The following is a 15,706-nucleotide window of genomic DNA, read 5'->3' as shown; positions in this document are numbered from 1 at the left end:
TTTCTGGCTCTCCAACAACCCTGGTTCAGCTGTCTCTTGCTTTCTGTCTTTACTGCCCTCCCATACCAAGCTGTGTCCATCCTGGGGCCATGTTGGTCATCTAGTTCTTTGCTATTCATACCTATCACTTGTAAGGTCCACACCCCAGAGGGCGCCATGCAGATGACACCCACCTGTTTAAGTCTGCACTCAGTACCTGAGTTACTAGATAACTGGCACACCTGGAGGCAGTTACCTCCCCCTTCTCTGAGATCACATCCAATCCACTTGGCCATACCTCCTGCCTTTCCCTATATAATCCCACTCAACACAGTCCCCTTCTCTTTCTTACCTCTCTCTTGCCCTTTTCTCTCTTTTTCTCTTCTTCCTTCCCCTTTGTCTCCCCACGCCTCCATATTGTGTGGGCTGGCAGTTTGCTCTCCCCCCAATGAACTCCTTTCTCCTGAAACATGTGGCAGGTTTCCTTTTCTTTCTGGCGAACCTCACATGTGGTGCTGTGACTCAGATGGGGACAGTCAGGACAGGAGTCGCTGGAGCCCCTCCTCCCTCTTCTCTTTCTCCCTCTCCTCCTCCTTGACAGCCCCTCCTTGCACCAGAATGCCAAAAGCCGGAGGGAACTCACTTTGTACTTCTCGCCTTTACCATTGCTGGCTACACATCCACCACACCATCTCCTCTCTACATCTGTCTACAGGTCTTCTGTTTGTCTGACCATGCCAGAGGGACCCCAAATGCCTTTTTGGCCAGTCTGTTCTCATTTCAGGGATGCCTGAATAGAGAATTTGACTCTACATCCTTGTGGACCCCCGTCTATGTCCTTATAGACTCCTATGTCCTCACCAGACTATTCCATAAAGTCAAAATGCCTCATAGGCTAGAAAATCAGTCTCAATGACCCAACCTTTTGGCTTGTGCCCTTGAGAGTGTGATGTCGGCTAGATTCCAGGGACCCGCCTCCAGGTTCCCTCTCAAAGGCTAGCCATTCTGGATTTGATCTAAAAGCAAAATAATTGCAATCACTGATCTAAGTATTCTTAGCACTATGACTTGTTCAGAAATTCACCATCTTGGCCACATGGTGGGTAGAGTCGCAGTTAATCTACCTTGAAGCAATTCTAAGATCACCTGATTTCACAAGCCAAAGGAAAAAGCAGGCAGTTTTGGAGAAATAACTCTGACAAGTATTTGTGATCAATTCCTAATAAGTTACAACCCCTGCCTCATAAGACTTCTTCCAGGCTTCATTCAAGGACTGGCATCTACCACCAAGGGACAGCTTCTGCTTGCCTTCTCCTGGAGGAGCCACATCTCCACCTTTTACCCTTAATGTCAACACCCCTTGCCAGCAGGAAGTAGCCAGAGAGAGTCGGCGCCCTTTTTCATAATTATTAAGTGGCCGCAATGTAAGGTCCACCCAGGCAGACTCCATACAGATGTCCCCCACCTGTTTAAGTCTTCACCCAGTACCTGAATTACCTAGGTATCTGGCACACATGGAAGCAGTTACCTCCTCCTTCTCTGAGATCACATCCAATCCACCTGGCCGTACCTCCTACCTTTCCCTATATAATCCAACTCAACAAAGTCCCCTTCTCTTTCCTTTTCTCTCTTACCTCTCTCTTGCTCTTTTCTTTTTCCCTTCTTCCTTCTCCTCTGCCTCCTCACACCTTCATCGTGTGTGGGCTGGCAGTTTTCTCTCCTCCAATAAACTCTTTTCTCCTGAACCATGTGGCGGGTTTCCTTTCCCTGGTACCTTACATCACCTGTGCCTGAATCCTCCATCTGCCCTTGTCATTTTGAGTATTTATTGTTACAGTTTCCCATCCCCTCTTCCTTTCCAGTCATCTGTGAGCTGCTCTTTGCTGAGCGATTGTCTGAGCAGATCTGTGACTTATACCTCTACACCTCATGCTTGGACCTGCTCATCTCCTGGATGTCCTCCCACCCCACCCCTCTGCCTCCCCTCTGCAGTGGCCCACTCATGTGGCTCCTCCATGCTATCACTGGATACTCCTTCCAGGAGGACACAGCACAGGGTGGGTGCCTGCCTTGGCTGGCCAGCTATGTGCTCAGTACCCACCCAGTACGTGCTTGAGATGCAAGTTTTACTAGATGGGTTGTATGGGAATTGATATATTCGTCTTCAGATAATTTCTGAGGAAGTGTTGGAACTGGTCAGCTTTTCGACTGAAGGAAATCACAAGAAAATGGTATAATTTGAAAGGTATTTGAACCTTTCCCTGGCTGGAGAGTTTCTGTGGCAAGTCAGATGCAGGATTGGTTTTGATGGCTGGCTGGGGGGCTGTGCATTGTGAGAGTATGCTGGCAGGCTGCCAGTCCCTGCCCTGGCCTGCATGGCCACAAACAGCGCTTTGGGTAGTAACAGGCTCATTTGTTTCTTTTCTTATTTTGTACCTATCTGTGTTACTTTCAAACATCATAAATAAACCCTTGCTTAAAAGCTATTCCAAAGCTCACATAGGGAGTTTGTGAAAGAAAAGCCTGCAGACCTTTAATTATGAGGGTGACACTTGGCACCAATAAAGTATTAGCTTTGCTGGAAAGAGAATTTGGAAGTTTGTGACAATAATATGTATTTTCACAAGTGAGAATGACCAGTAATTCCCTAATTCAGCTTCATTTAATAAAGCTGAGGAGTGCCAAACATGGTAGTGCATGTCTGTAATCCTAGTTATTGAAGGGTAGAGAAAGAAGATGGTTCAAGACTAGCCCAGGAAAAGATAACATGGCATTGTTCCAGAAGCAAAATGCAGGGATGGGTGTATTGGTTCAAGCCTGTCTCCTGCCTCCCAACTATTCCGGAGGCTTGAGAGTGGGAGGATTGAGATTTGAGCCCAGCCCAGACGAAAAGCAAGACTCTGTCCCAAAAAATAACTAAAGAAAAAATAGCAAAGCTTTTATATGGCTCAAATGGTAGAGCACCTGCCTAGCAAATGTGTATCTCTGAATTTAAACCCAGTGCTGCCAAAGGGGTAGTGGGGAGGCTGAGGCTGGGGCATGGATTCAGTTGTTGAAGGCATGCATGAGCCTCTGGGTTCAATTTCCCAGTATCACAAAATTATATAAGTAGAATGAATCTAGAAAATAGGCTTAGTAGGTACTAGATAGAAGCGTGACAAGTCCATCTGTGGAAGGTGCTTTCTTTTGTATTTGTATGGGTTTTTTTTCCATGTTACTCCCCTGTGGTCAAGGCCTGGCCTGTTGGAGCAGTGGAGTCTTCCAGAGTGAAAGCCTCAGCCCGGGGCTGCAGGGCCTCTCTTTGGTCCTGGCTCAGCCTCTTCCTCCTGTGCACCTTTTGTAAACTGCAGAAACTTCCTCTCCCTTCCTGAGCAAAACCATCTTTTCATGGGAACCTTTTAAATACCGAATAAATACACTGAAGACCTGAAGTCCAGGGAAGTGTTCCTCATTATAATTGCTGTCTGCTATGAAAAGAATACTCCTTTTTAAAAATGTTTCTAAGCATTGTCTGAGTTCTTGACCAAACCTGATGAGCTAACTAAAAATATCCTATGTGGCCATGATTAGTGATTCAAAATTATACAATCTATGCTGGTATTTTCACTTGTTAAAATGAAAATTATCATTTTATTAAAATTCATTTAAAGCTTGTTAAAAGCAAAGATACTATCTACCCTGAATAATGGGCTTTTTAGACACAATGTCTTTCTTGAAGACATGATAGTCTTTTTTTTTTGTAAATTGAATTATTTGATGATATTAACATTTTAATGAAGGAATTATTCTATTTTCATGTTTCATAAGAAACTGATATTTAATTTCTCCTTCATGTTAATAATGTTATAAGTGCTTAACATTTTTTTAAAAGACTCAGTTAAAACTAATTTATTACTTAATATTTCCATACAGGTAGAAGTCTTGGTGAGGTGTGTTACTGTTCTTGGTTTGTCATGGTTTTCCCTTTAATGGATCTATATTTTGAAAATACTCATCCTAAGAGAATAATCATTGACATCAGTAATATCTTGGATGTGAAAACTTGCCAATCACACAGGTGTATTTTACAAAGAGCCTTGCTCGCTGTAGGAATGGCTGGCTTTGGGCAGCTCAGTATGTGTGATTTATGAGAAAGTCGTTTGGTGATTTTTACACAGTCCACCAGTAAACCTGCCTCATCGCTAGAAATGAGGTTGAACCCAGGAAAAACGGCCTTTGGAAGCGAACTGGACATTGAAGCTAAATGGCTAAATAGCTCCAGACACCCCCAGTGGAAGAAAAATAAGATTTAAAGTGTTGTTATTAAAGAATACGATCTATAAATAAAGTAGTATATTCTCATACCCATGACAGATTTTGACAAATAAGAGAAATATGTTTTCCTGATAGAAAAAATGTGTTCAGAGTGTATTTTACACTGTTGGATTCTGCAAGTGCATTGCAAGCTGCTGGTGGACTTGAAGTTAAGTTAATCATGGTGAGTGGAAAGAGAAGGGAGGGCTTCTAGGGATCAGGGGACTGCTTTCCTCAGGACATCTTGACTGACAGCCAGCTTAGCCAACAGGCCTCACTGCTAAACCCCAGCCCCTCCTGTAGATGAGCCTGGGGGCTGCCCTGTTTGTACTTGGGATTATTTAGATGATTTTGAAGGTGTGACTTTAAACGTAGTCCTGGCCAATATTCTGTAGAAGCATGAGGACTTAGCCAGTCCATAAAGAAGAATGAAATCCTGTCATCTGTAGCAGAATTGATGGGACCAGAGGCATTATGTTAAGTGAAGTAAGCAGCCTAAGAAAGACAAATAGTGCATGCTCTCGCTCATACATGCAAGTATAGAGAATAGAGTAGTGATTACTAGAGGAGACAAAAGGGAGGAAAAGGAACTGGGAGAGCTGCATAACACAGTTGGCTAGGAAGGATGAGCTCTGGTATGCTACAGAACACCAGGGTGACCAGGGTGAGCAGAACTTGAAAGCTCCAAACACAAAGAGAAAAGAAGGGAATGGAAATGCTGATTACCTAATTAGGTCAGTACAAGCACCTTGAGCTATCACACTCTACCCCATAAACAAGTATGTGTTAAAGAGAAAAATTCCAATCCCTAGTACCACAAGATAAAAGAAAAGTAGAACGAAACCAGTAATAACTCCATTGCCTCTTAGGAAGTAGGAGTTGAATTCTGAAAGATGGGTGAACATGAATGGAGTTTTCCTCTTCATCAGAAATAATTACTACATAAATTCAACAAAAGCTAGAACATCTCATTTACTATGGCAAGCTAAGTCTTTATATATATTTTAAGCCCCTCCCTAAGAAATATACAGGCAGCTGTAGCACTTGAGTGAAAATAGAAACTGCTGGAGTGGTGCACCATGTACATGGATGGAAAGATTCACAGGTGCTGGGATCTCAGCTTTCCCCAAATGAATCTATCCAACACAGGCAGGAGACTTGTTCAGTGACTCTAAAGCCAAATGGAATGGCTTGATAAATCAAACTCTGTCCACACTAGGGAGAACAATAGTTTAGTTGAAGATGGTAAATCAGATTTGTCCTTGTGAGTATGTCAGGCATCCAAATGTATTTGTGTGTGAAAATAAGAAAGATGCACAATAGTATATGAAATATATATATATATAAAATCTCCTTAGGAAGCACAAAACTATTTTTTCAACAAAATACTGTTGAAATGTATGGGTATTGCTTCATAAGATTTTATTGGTAAAAGAATTAGATACAAATCAGGACGGGGGTGGGGGTGGGAATCATTCTCACACCACACCCTTAACTCATTCTCAGAATAGGACAAAAATGTAGGGATTCTCAACAGGTATCTTGCTCAACTATCTGAATTGCTTTCCTTAGTTTTGTCCCTTAGGACTAGGATTTTAGTTGTATGTAGCAGGAGGAATAGGGAAAAGTATATCTCTTATCATCTCCTAGAGGTCCAAGGTCCAACACAAGCTTTAACAGGAATAATTTCACATTGACTATCATAAAGATAAAGTGATAAATTTAACATATATCTAAAGATAGCATAAAGATCAAGTACTAAACATGTGGTATTAGAAAAAATGAACTGTGCCATTTTGGACTATTTAACGTAATAGTGACATAAAAATTTCATTGCTTGTAAAACAGTCTTGTCTTCTATGATTTGGGAATGAGCTCATATCGATGCCTCCCCTCAGGCCCACTGATATTAAGCTGGGTGCCTAGGCTGGAGGCCAACTTCCAGAGGGTGGCTTCTCACTGTGTCCCTTTTCCAGGCTCCTGCTCATGGTTTGAGCCTTACACTGCATAATGGCTGCAGGGCAGGGATACTTCTTTATCATTTTTTGACAGTAATGAAGTTTGAACTCAGGGCCTTGCACCTACCACTCAAACACACCACCAACCCCTTTTTGCTTTGGTTATTTTTCAGCAGGGGATCCAGCTTTTGCCTAGATTGAACTATATTCCTCTTATCTCTGTCCCCAAATAGCTGGGATTACTGCACCTAGCACTTACAATGAAATTTAGGTATGAAGTGCATTGGACTTCGGTACCAGGAAACTTCAACTCAAACTGGGCTTTCATTATCTCAAGTAGAGTCCCAAGGAAGAGAAGACACCTGGAGCTCTGCTTTCTGCTCTTTTCCTCACCATTGACTTCATCCCAAGTCAAGAGGACAAAAGTGTTGGCTTCTTGCTTCCCGTTGTATCCAGTCCCGTCTTATGAAGTGAAATACAATCCAAGCCGCCAGGGGGCAGTCATACACTCATTGCTTCAGCTGATTTCCAGGGGTTGAGTTAATATTGAGCAGTGGTCACAATGTCCCTAGCATTGTGGTACACTCATGAAATCCCAGGATTCGGGAGGCTGATGCAGGAGTATTGTGAGGTCAAGGCCAGCCTGAGTTACATAAGTTCCATAAATAAGTAAATTCTTAAAAAGAAGTTCATAAAGTAATAAAAGAACCAATAGAAATACATTTTGCACCAACATTTAAAGCATGGATAACAAAGGGCTAAGACAAGAGGCCATCTAGAAAAAAATACCCACACAATTAGTCTACCTAGCCTAAGTAATAGACAGCTCAGACAAAGGGTAATATCAGAGGTAGGGTAGGGTAATGGAGTAATAGAATCTTCAAAATGCTGTTAATTGATACATAAGTGAATACAGCCAATTTGGAGAACGGTTTAGTGCTATTTGTTGTAATGATGAACGCTCAAGCACCCAGCATAAGCAAGTTCAGCCCATTGCTGTGGTTTCTCACAGCCACCAGGAGCTCTGCACAAGAAGGTGGCACCAGGATTTTCTGGCATCCATCCTTAATGAGGGCTGACTAAATAACCTATTGCATATGGAAGCCGAGATATTATTCACGAAGGACGATGCAGTGCTGTGGATAAAGATCACGAAAGAAAAGGAATCAAATACCAGCCTCCACTAGTTACTCTCTGTCTCTGTCTGTCTCTCCCTCTCCCCCCTCCTCTCTCTCTCTCTCTCTCTCTCTCTCTCTCTCTCTCTCTCTCTCTCTCTCTCTCTCTCTCACACACACACACACACACACACACACACACACACACAGGGGCACATCTGTTTAACAGAATCCACGTGTGGCTTCATTGCCTGTCTTTGTAAGCTGGAGTTGGATTGTCTCTGCTTGCAGGGGATGGAACCTTGCAGCAGGCCTTTTAGGTCTGGAGGAGTGCTGTGTGCTTCAGACTGGAGAGTTTGAGCTGACCCCCTGTGGTTTGGAAGCCACCAAAAGGAAATGGAATGAGTAATTTGAACACAAATGGGAGACAACCGGGCTCATTTCCATACCAGGGAGAACTTGAATGTCTTCTCCGAAGCGCTGTCTGCTAACTCGGTGCTCATTCAAACTCTTATTTGGGGTGAATGCTTCTTTATAAGCTGCCTCCATGAGCCTCAAGTAATTCACGGAGATTGATTTGTAAAACATTCTGAATCAATTAAGGCTTTAATCAGCAAAGTAGCAAACTTCACATGGCTTGCGGACTAATTTTACTCGTCTCCTATCAATGTGAACCTAAGATTAAAAAAAAAAGAAAACAATTAAGAGGATGCAATTATCTGTCCTGATTACTAAATTAGAGGAGTTTGTGTTTATGCGTCCCAAAGTGAAGGTGGGCATCTCCGTGGAAAACAATCCTGGCAGCTGTGGCATGCAGGAGCCCCACTGTGCCTGCAGGCGCCTCACAAACCTACTTGGCATCCTGGAGATTCTAGTCATCACGCCCTAAGTGAACCCCATCCAACAGGGGTTCCTGGAGGCTTTTGTGTGCCAGTTCTTTGCAGGGCAAGGTCAGAAAGGCTCCTTGCCATTGGCAGTGGGAGTTTCCCATGCAAACATCTCATTTGAATTACTGCATCGACAGATCTACTTACCCAATGATTAGGAAATTGGTTCCTTTATTTAGACCAGCCCTGAGCACTGACTGCACATTACAGCCACTTGGGGAGCTTTGGAAAGTCCCAGAACCCAGCAGTCCAATTACAACAGATTGTCTAGCCAAGGAGGCCGAGTGGTGGCGCAGTGCTGGGCGCAGTGATTTCACAGCTCCCAGGTGATCCTGTCCACAGCCAGCCTGAGAACCCCTGGTGTGGGCAGCTCTTCAGTCTGGAGCCACATCGGGGGTGCTGTTACAGAATGGAGACCAAAGAGCTTTGGAATGGGATGATTATTGACCCCCATTTCTCAGAAAAGTCACAACTGAAAATGTGACTCAGGTTGCTTTGTGAGGTTTTTTCATATTTATGAATCAGAAAGATTCCTTTCTCAAATAGTGCTTCTTGATTTGGAGAAGGTGGCCGTCAAATCATTTCTTAGGCAAAGCATAAATCATCAGTGACTTTCATTTAGCCTCTTCCTTACTTTCTGACAAACCCTGAGTATGAATCACGACTGGTTTATTGGAGACAGGATCTCTGAGCTCCAAGCGGCAGACCTCACAGAATGGACAGAAAACTGCTCCAAGAACATGGCCTGTTCCCTGTCATCTTGAGCCAGGCATCTCTGCCCCAAGCAGGAACATCCCACTCAGGGAGGAAAGCCCAGCTTCTCAGGAGCACCGGGGTATGGGTGTTGTTATGCCTGTCTGTCTCCTGAGCCCCTCATTTACCCAAAAACCTCCCCTGACAGTAGACCAGGCAGAGATTTCTCTGCATATCTCAGCCTTTCCACAGAGGTCAGGTGTCCTTTGGACACTGGAAGCCTAGCTGCTGGTCCCTTTTTAAAATGCATTCCAGAAATATTACCATTTTAATGATACTTGAATGTGCAGCATGGTAGCACTAAAGGCATTCACATTGTCATGCAGCCCTCACCACCATCCATCTCCTGAAGTTTTATTTTGTATGGGTGTGTGTTTGTTTGACTGTACTTGGATCTATACCCAGGATCTATGCGTGCTAGGCAAGCATGCTACCAATTGTGCCACACTCCTACCTCTTTTAGCTTTATTACTCAGACAGTGTCTTATGCTTTCGTCCAATGCTGGCCTTGGACTGAGATCCTCCTGCCTCCTCCTCTAGCTGGGGCTACAGGGGTATATAGCACCACATCTGGCCTTATCTTCAGAATCTTGTATCTCCCCAAGCTGAATCTCTACACCCACTTCATACTGACTCCCCATCATCAATTCACAAAGACAGAAAAATCAGTGGCTTCCTACTCATCATGCTGTATACCAATATGCATGAGCCCCCATTTGAAGTATCAGGGTGTCCATAACTCCTGTGCCTGCAATCTCCATGGATGCCTTTCCTGCAACCCATCACTTTAGGTGAAAGGGTATTTCTTGTCTGTTGCCATCAATTGAATGTGCCGTGCTTCCTGACAAGTTGTATCTCCTTTGTGTACTTTGTACTTACAGGACAGTAAGTTTTAAAGATCTTTTGTTTCATATCAGAATTTGAGGATGGAAACAAGGTGACTATATATGGATACTTGTTATGCTCTGAGAGCTGATAAATAGCTCCTCTTTCCTGCCATGATCTCAGTCACTTGGAGAGCCAAATAAAAAGGTAAGGCAGAGAAGAAGTTAAAATAATATCTGTGTGTGTGTGTGTGTGTGTGTGTGTGTGTGTGAGAGAGAGAGAGAGAGAGAGAGAGAGAGAGAGAGAGTACCTGGACTTGAAATCAGGCTCACACTCTCACCTGGCTATTTGTTCAAGGTTGGCACTCAACCACTTGAGCCACAGATTTACTTCTATATTTTTGCTGGATAGTTGAAGGTAAATAAGAGACTTACAGACTTTTATGTCCAGGCTGGGCTTCAAACAGCGATCCTCAGATCTCAGCTTCCTAGAATAGCTAGGATTACAGGCATGGGCCACCAGCACCTGGCAAGACATTATTATAACTGGTTGGGGGAGGAGGTTGGGGAAGTGGATTCCTAAGCCAGAGCGGATCTTAGCCACTGTGTTAGCCAGGAGAAAGAGCTATGCACTGTCTACCTTCTCAAAGGCAGACCTGAGGGATCAACACAGATCTGCCTCCTTCCTAAAAGGGAAAAAGGAGCCACTGAGTACTGCCAGCCCTGCTCTTTCCTCGCCATAAGCTCTCTCCCTAAGGACACAAAGGAAGGCAGAGGGAGAAGTGCATGTATGAAAACAGTGGGGTCCCCTGAGAGAAGAGGGCACAGAGTGTCCCCAGCACAAGACCTTCACATTGAACACACTGCTTCAGCCCTATTTTAATTTGGTCTCCAGCCACTGGCAGCTTGGGGTTACTGGCCTTGTCCTCATTTTCTGTGCTTCTGCAGATCCTACCCCTCTTCCCTTTGGCAGGATGCCCTTATTTCCTCAGAAATCGTTTACTGACAGGACTCTTATCTTGAAAGTGACACTTGTGCAAGGAGACATAAGTTACAGGATCCCTCTTTGACCTACTATGTGATAGGCAGAAAGGAGAGAGAAGCATGGAGGGCTGTAGAAGGCAGAGTGAGGAGACACATGGGATCCTCCTGAAGGGCAGGAGTCCAGGTACTTTCAAAGCATGGGCCACAGAGGGGAGGGAGAGAGTGGAGAAGGCATTCACTCCCTTGTCCTCTGAGGGACTGTGGAGAATAGCAGAAGAGCACAGGCTCAGACCTTTCCATAGCTGATCGCCATTGGGAAATAAAACCACAGCCTAGGAGTAAGAAGCCACATGACTGTGGCATCACAGATCTTTCTGCAGCAGCTCTGTGGGTTTCTTCTCCATAACCAAGTTAAGCCAGAATGCTTGTTTCCACCCTTTCCAGACACTGTTGCGCATGGCCAGCAAAGGGAAATGCTGGTAATCAGTACTTTGCAGCACTCCATAATGTACATTGCATAGGCAGAGGGAGCCACGGGAAAAAAGGAACCTGATATCCAGAGCAAAGAAAATGAAGTCATGGTAATAGATCAGAAAAATAAGATAGGACAGTATGGATATGTTTTCAGTTCTTTTTTTAAAAAAATATTTTATAACTATTGACCTTAGTCCTTTGATGATTGGGAGGCCAGTTTCTGTCTATAAGATGACAGGAAATCTGTCTACAGATAGCAACGATATCAGAACCTTTCTTAGATCTCCAATGCCATTGGAAGCTGATTCATTCATGTATTCATTAATTCAGCACATATTGATTGAGCCCCTCTCACTGGCTGGGCCTCTTTCCAGGCTGTAGGAATTCCTCAGCGAGCAGGACACAGATGCTCCTGAACCCCACCTGGTGGGGGAGAGATAACAAGCCAACACACGTAACTGTGATAAGTCCGGAGCATGATTTGCGCTTCCGAGGTTGTTTGTTTTTCTCAGCAGGGACCAGAGCTGTATCCTTAGGCAGACAGGAGTTGGCATGTTTAGGCAAAGAAGGCCCTTGTTGTTGGGCCGTAGCAGGCAGTAGGAGTTCAGGACCAGACAGAGGCACTGGGATCAACCCTGCTAAACAATGCACAACCTCAGCCCTCACCTCAGCCAGAAGCCACAGACCACAGAGTCGCTCAGAAGAGGGGGAGCACCCATGTTCCTGCAAAGGAAGGGTGTGATATGTTTGCTGAAACAGTGGAGGAAGGGGTTGGGGGAGGAGCTAAGGGCAGGTCAGGTGGCAGCCCTCTAGATGGCATTCCTGCTGGGCCTCAGGCTGGGGTGCAGCTGGTACACTAGCCACAACCTGGCCAGGCTTAGTGGCTACTGTGAGGGTATGGGTCTCCACCAAGCACCAGTGAGCAGGTTACAGTGTTCCAAGCGGTGATGTAAGAGCCACCAGGAATTAGGTTTAGTCAAACACAGAGAAGGTATGATTGTACCAGATTGCATTGCCATGAGTTCAAACCAACCTCAGTGAGTCTCCATCTGAAGAGATGAGTTCAAACAGACTGAATCAAAAACAGACACCTAACCCAGGTCAGAAAAAAAATAGACTTTTAATTGAAAGCATATGTTCCCCCAACTATGTAAAGAAATTAGAATTTGAACTAGATAGGTAGGAAGTTAGTCAAGAGCCATAGCTGTTTTGATTAAAATGTTTTTTTTTTCAATCTTTAGCTTGTTCACCAGCTTTGAGATAGTATGCCTTTTTAAATCAGAATGATTGTTTCCGTAGGAATAATACCACATTTTATTTCTTAAGCTGTCATTCCTTGGCTCTGCATGCTGTCCCCCTTGAAAAGAGAGAGAAAGAGAGAGAGAGAGAGAGAGAGTATTTCTTTCATGGAAGAGAGAAACGTCGTTTCTGTCAGACCATTACTTTTTTTTTTTTTTTTTTTTTTTGGCCAGTCCTGGGCCTTGGACTCAGGGCCTGAGCACTGTCCCTGGCTTCTTCCCACTCAAGGCTAGCACTCTGCCACTTGAGCCACAGCGCCGCTTCTGGCCGTTTTCTGTATATGTGGTCCTGGGGAATCGAACCTAGGGCCTCGTGTATCCGAGGCAGGCACTCTTGCCACTAGGCTATATCCCCAGCCCAGACCATTACTTTTCCCGTATATTTTTCTAGAGATGATTGGAGTCCACAGATTGCATGAACCTTCTCATAAAAACCCCATTTCATTTTGGTTTGAATGTTTAGCAGAATGTTAATCCTGGCATGTTTAGTGATAGCAGTGAAGGAGTCAGCTGAGAGGCATGTAAAGTTCAGAAGAAAGGCCCCAATCCAAGGAGCCATAGGCCAGCCTAGAAGTCAGAAGGAAATAGAACCAAGGACTTAACATTACCCACTGGGGTATTTTCATTTATTGCTTATTAACAAACAATAAACAAATGTAGCACCAATAATCAGTTCTGAAAATTGTGCTGCTTCATTTTTTCCAGAAGCGCCTGGAATCTGAGCAAGAGATTTGTCTCTGGGAAGCACTGTGATTATTAAATATCACCAAGAAGACCCTTGATATAATGAGATTAAAACTCACCACACAGAAGACAAGACTTTATTAAAACAGAAATAGGAAAAGAAAGCCACCTTATCAAAGTTGGCTTTATAGACCGGATGACATCTGGTTAATAAATCTACTATTTTTGTTGAAAACATAATTTGCATTCCTCCTATTAGATAAAATAGATGGCCATCTTTGCAACCAGATAATGTAATCCAGTCTGCTACCATGGTTAAACCCTATTCACTCATCTGTAGTTTTTTTCCACAAAAGTTAGTAACACCTTAACGTCACACTGATAAACCTTCTAGGCTTCCTCCTGCTTTTAGACGTTAGTGTGGTCATAACTTGTGTGCTATATTTCTTCATAAACTAAAAGCCCATAGTACCTGTAGTTTAACACATACAGGTGTGTTCATGTGCTATTTGTCTGTGTTGTACTGGGGCTTTAACTCAGGACCTCAAGCTCTCATTTAGCTTTTTCTGCCACTTAAGCCACATCTCCACTTCTGACTTTTTGCTGGTTAGAGATAAGAGTCTCACAGATTCTGCTTCCCCTGCTGGCTTTGAACCTTGATCCTCTGATCCCAACCACTTGGTAGCTAGGATTATGGGTGTGAACCACCTGTGCCCTGGTTTATAAGTTTCCTTTGACCCTTCTTAGTCTCCCTAGTGAAACACATCAGCATTGCTCTCTTGGTTGCCTAATATTCTGAGCAGAGCAGATGACATGCCCAGTATCATTGCTCTGTATAGAAAAATGTAAATTTGTGCATTGAACTGCCAGAAGCCAATAACAGAGAGGGGAATGGGACGTGGATTAACATTTTCCATTCAGAAAGACAAAGCTCATGCTAAGTAATTCTGCACAGGAGATTCTACTTGGCTCCAAAGTATCATTAACTGAAATCTTTCTTGCTTTATCTTCTTTTTTTTTTTTCTAAGAAAACAATGTTGTGATTTTCATTCCTCTAAGATCCCAGTCAGAGAAAGAATCCCAGAGGGAAGTGGGGAGGATGTGTCTAGACTCACTGGGCCCTCCTAGGTGCTGTTGCAGCTTCTGTCAGTTCTGCTGACAGGCCCCTCCCTCCCTCTGCTCCTCTTCCAGTGTGTGCAGTACTCCAAGCCACTTGGATGCCATTAACCAGCTGTGTTTTCCTTGCAGATCAGAAAATGGCCAATTCCATTATTTACTTTTGCACAGTTCTGATTTTAACACTTTAACTGTAAAGGACTTTGGCTACTCAGAAAGTTTATCTCCATTGTAGGGGCGGATGCCTTTTTGCCTAGCTTAAGTGCAGAGGGCTTAAATGTACATTTAAATTAAAAACCAACCTTACACATCACCTGCAACCTTTAACAAATAATGAATGTATTTGGCTTCTTTTGTTCCCACAGGATAGGGAAGGAAAATGCTGTTTAAATTGTTTCATTCGGAAGAAATGCCACCTGATATTTATTGTTCCCTGAGCATTGCAAGTTAAAAAACCTTGTGGATTTATTTTGAGCATTGCAAGTTAAAACCCTTGTGTATTTATTCTGAGTCCCCCATCTATATGTAATGGGGAAAAGTTCTGTATAAATGGAGTCCTGTCACTGCATCATTAAACGTAGAAATGATCAGAACGCGAAAAGGCATCTGAAAACACATTGCCCTTTAATACTTGGTCAGCACTCAGAAAAGTTTATGTAAAGCTATATAATACTTTGCTTTTAAGAGTCCATAAAGGTATTATGAAGGTATATATATTATGGAAGCCATAGCTTTCATGGGTTTTTGATATATTAAACTTAACACTCTCATTCCATAAATTTATTCTAATACATCAGGTAATTGCCACGTCTATTATTTTTACAGCTCTTTGCCCCTTTTAAGCTGAGATAGCTGACCTAGCACCCCTCTGGGATGCCTGTACTCGGTGAGGATGGAACTGTCCCATTAACAAGGAGACTTGGAGAGCATGTCCTTTCTAAATAAATAATGACAAAAGTTCAAGAACTCCTCTTTTCACCTAGTTCCCTGGCATTAACATTGTTTATAACCGTAACATACATATCTGAAGTAAGAGCATAACACTGGTTCTTCACCACTACCTAAACCACAGAGTTAGTTCCTCAGATTCCACTCCCCCGACCCTCATATACTTTTTCTTTGCAGTGTCTGCCCATGATACCATGTTGTGTTTGGTTGCTATATGCCCTTTGTCTCCTCAAATATGTTACAGTTGCTCATTCTCTCCCTATGTTTGGTGACCTTGATCCTTTGAAATGGTGCTGGTCAGATATTTTGTGGAGATTGTTTGATTGACAGTATATTAAGTGTATAGATCACAGTGAGATAAACTGACCTCTTCACAGCATTGATCTTCACATC

The 15,706-nt window shown here is 43.5% G+C and overlaps 1 protein-coding gene across 2 annotated transcripts in view; it reads left to right on the top strand.

Annotated features, from left to right (window-relative positions):
• Positions 1-15,706, top strand: part of Sdk1 (sidekick cell adhesion molecule 1) — a 788,311-nt gene that overhangs the window by 482,083 nt on the left and 290,522 nt on the right. The window lies entirely within an intron of this gene.

This window comes from Perognathus longimembris, chromosome 1 (assembly GCF_023159225.1).
Source record: "Perognathus longimembris pacificus isolate PPM17 chromosome 1, ASM2315922v1, whole genome shotgun sequence".
NCBI lineage: Eukaryota > Metazoa > Chordata > Mammalia > Rodentia > Heteromyidae > Perognathus > Perognathus longimembris.
Note: the sequence above shows the minus strand (reverse complement) of the source record. Positions and strands in the feature narration are given on the sequence as shown.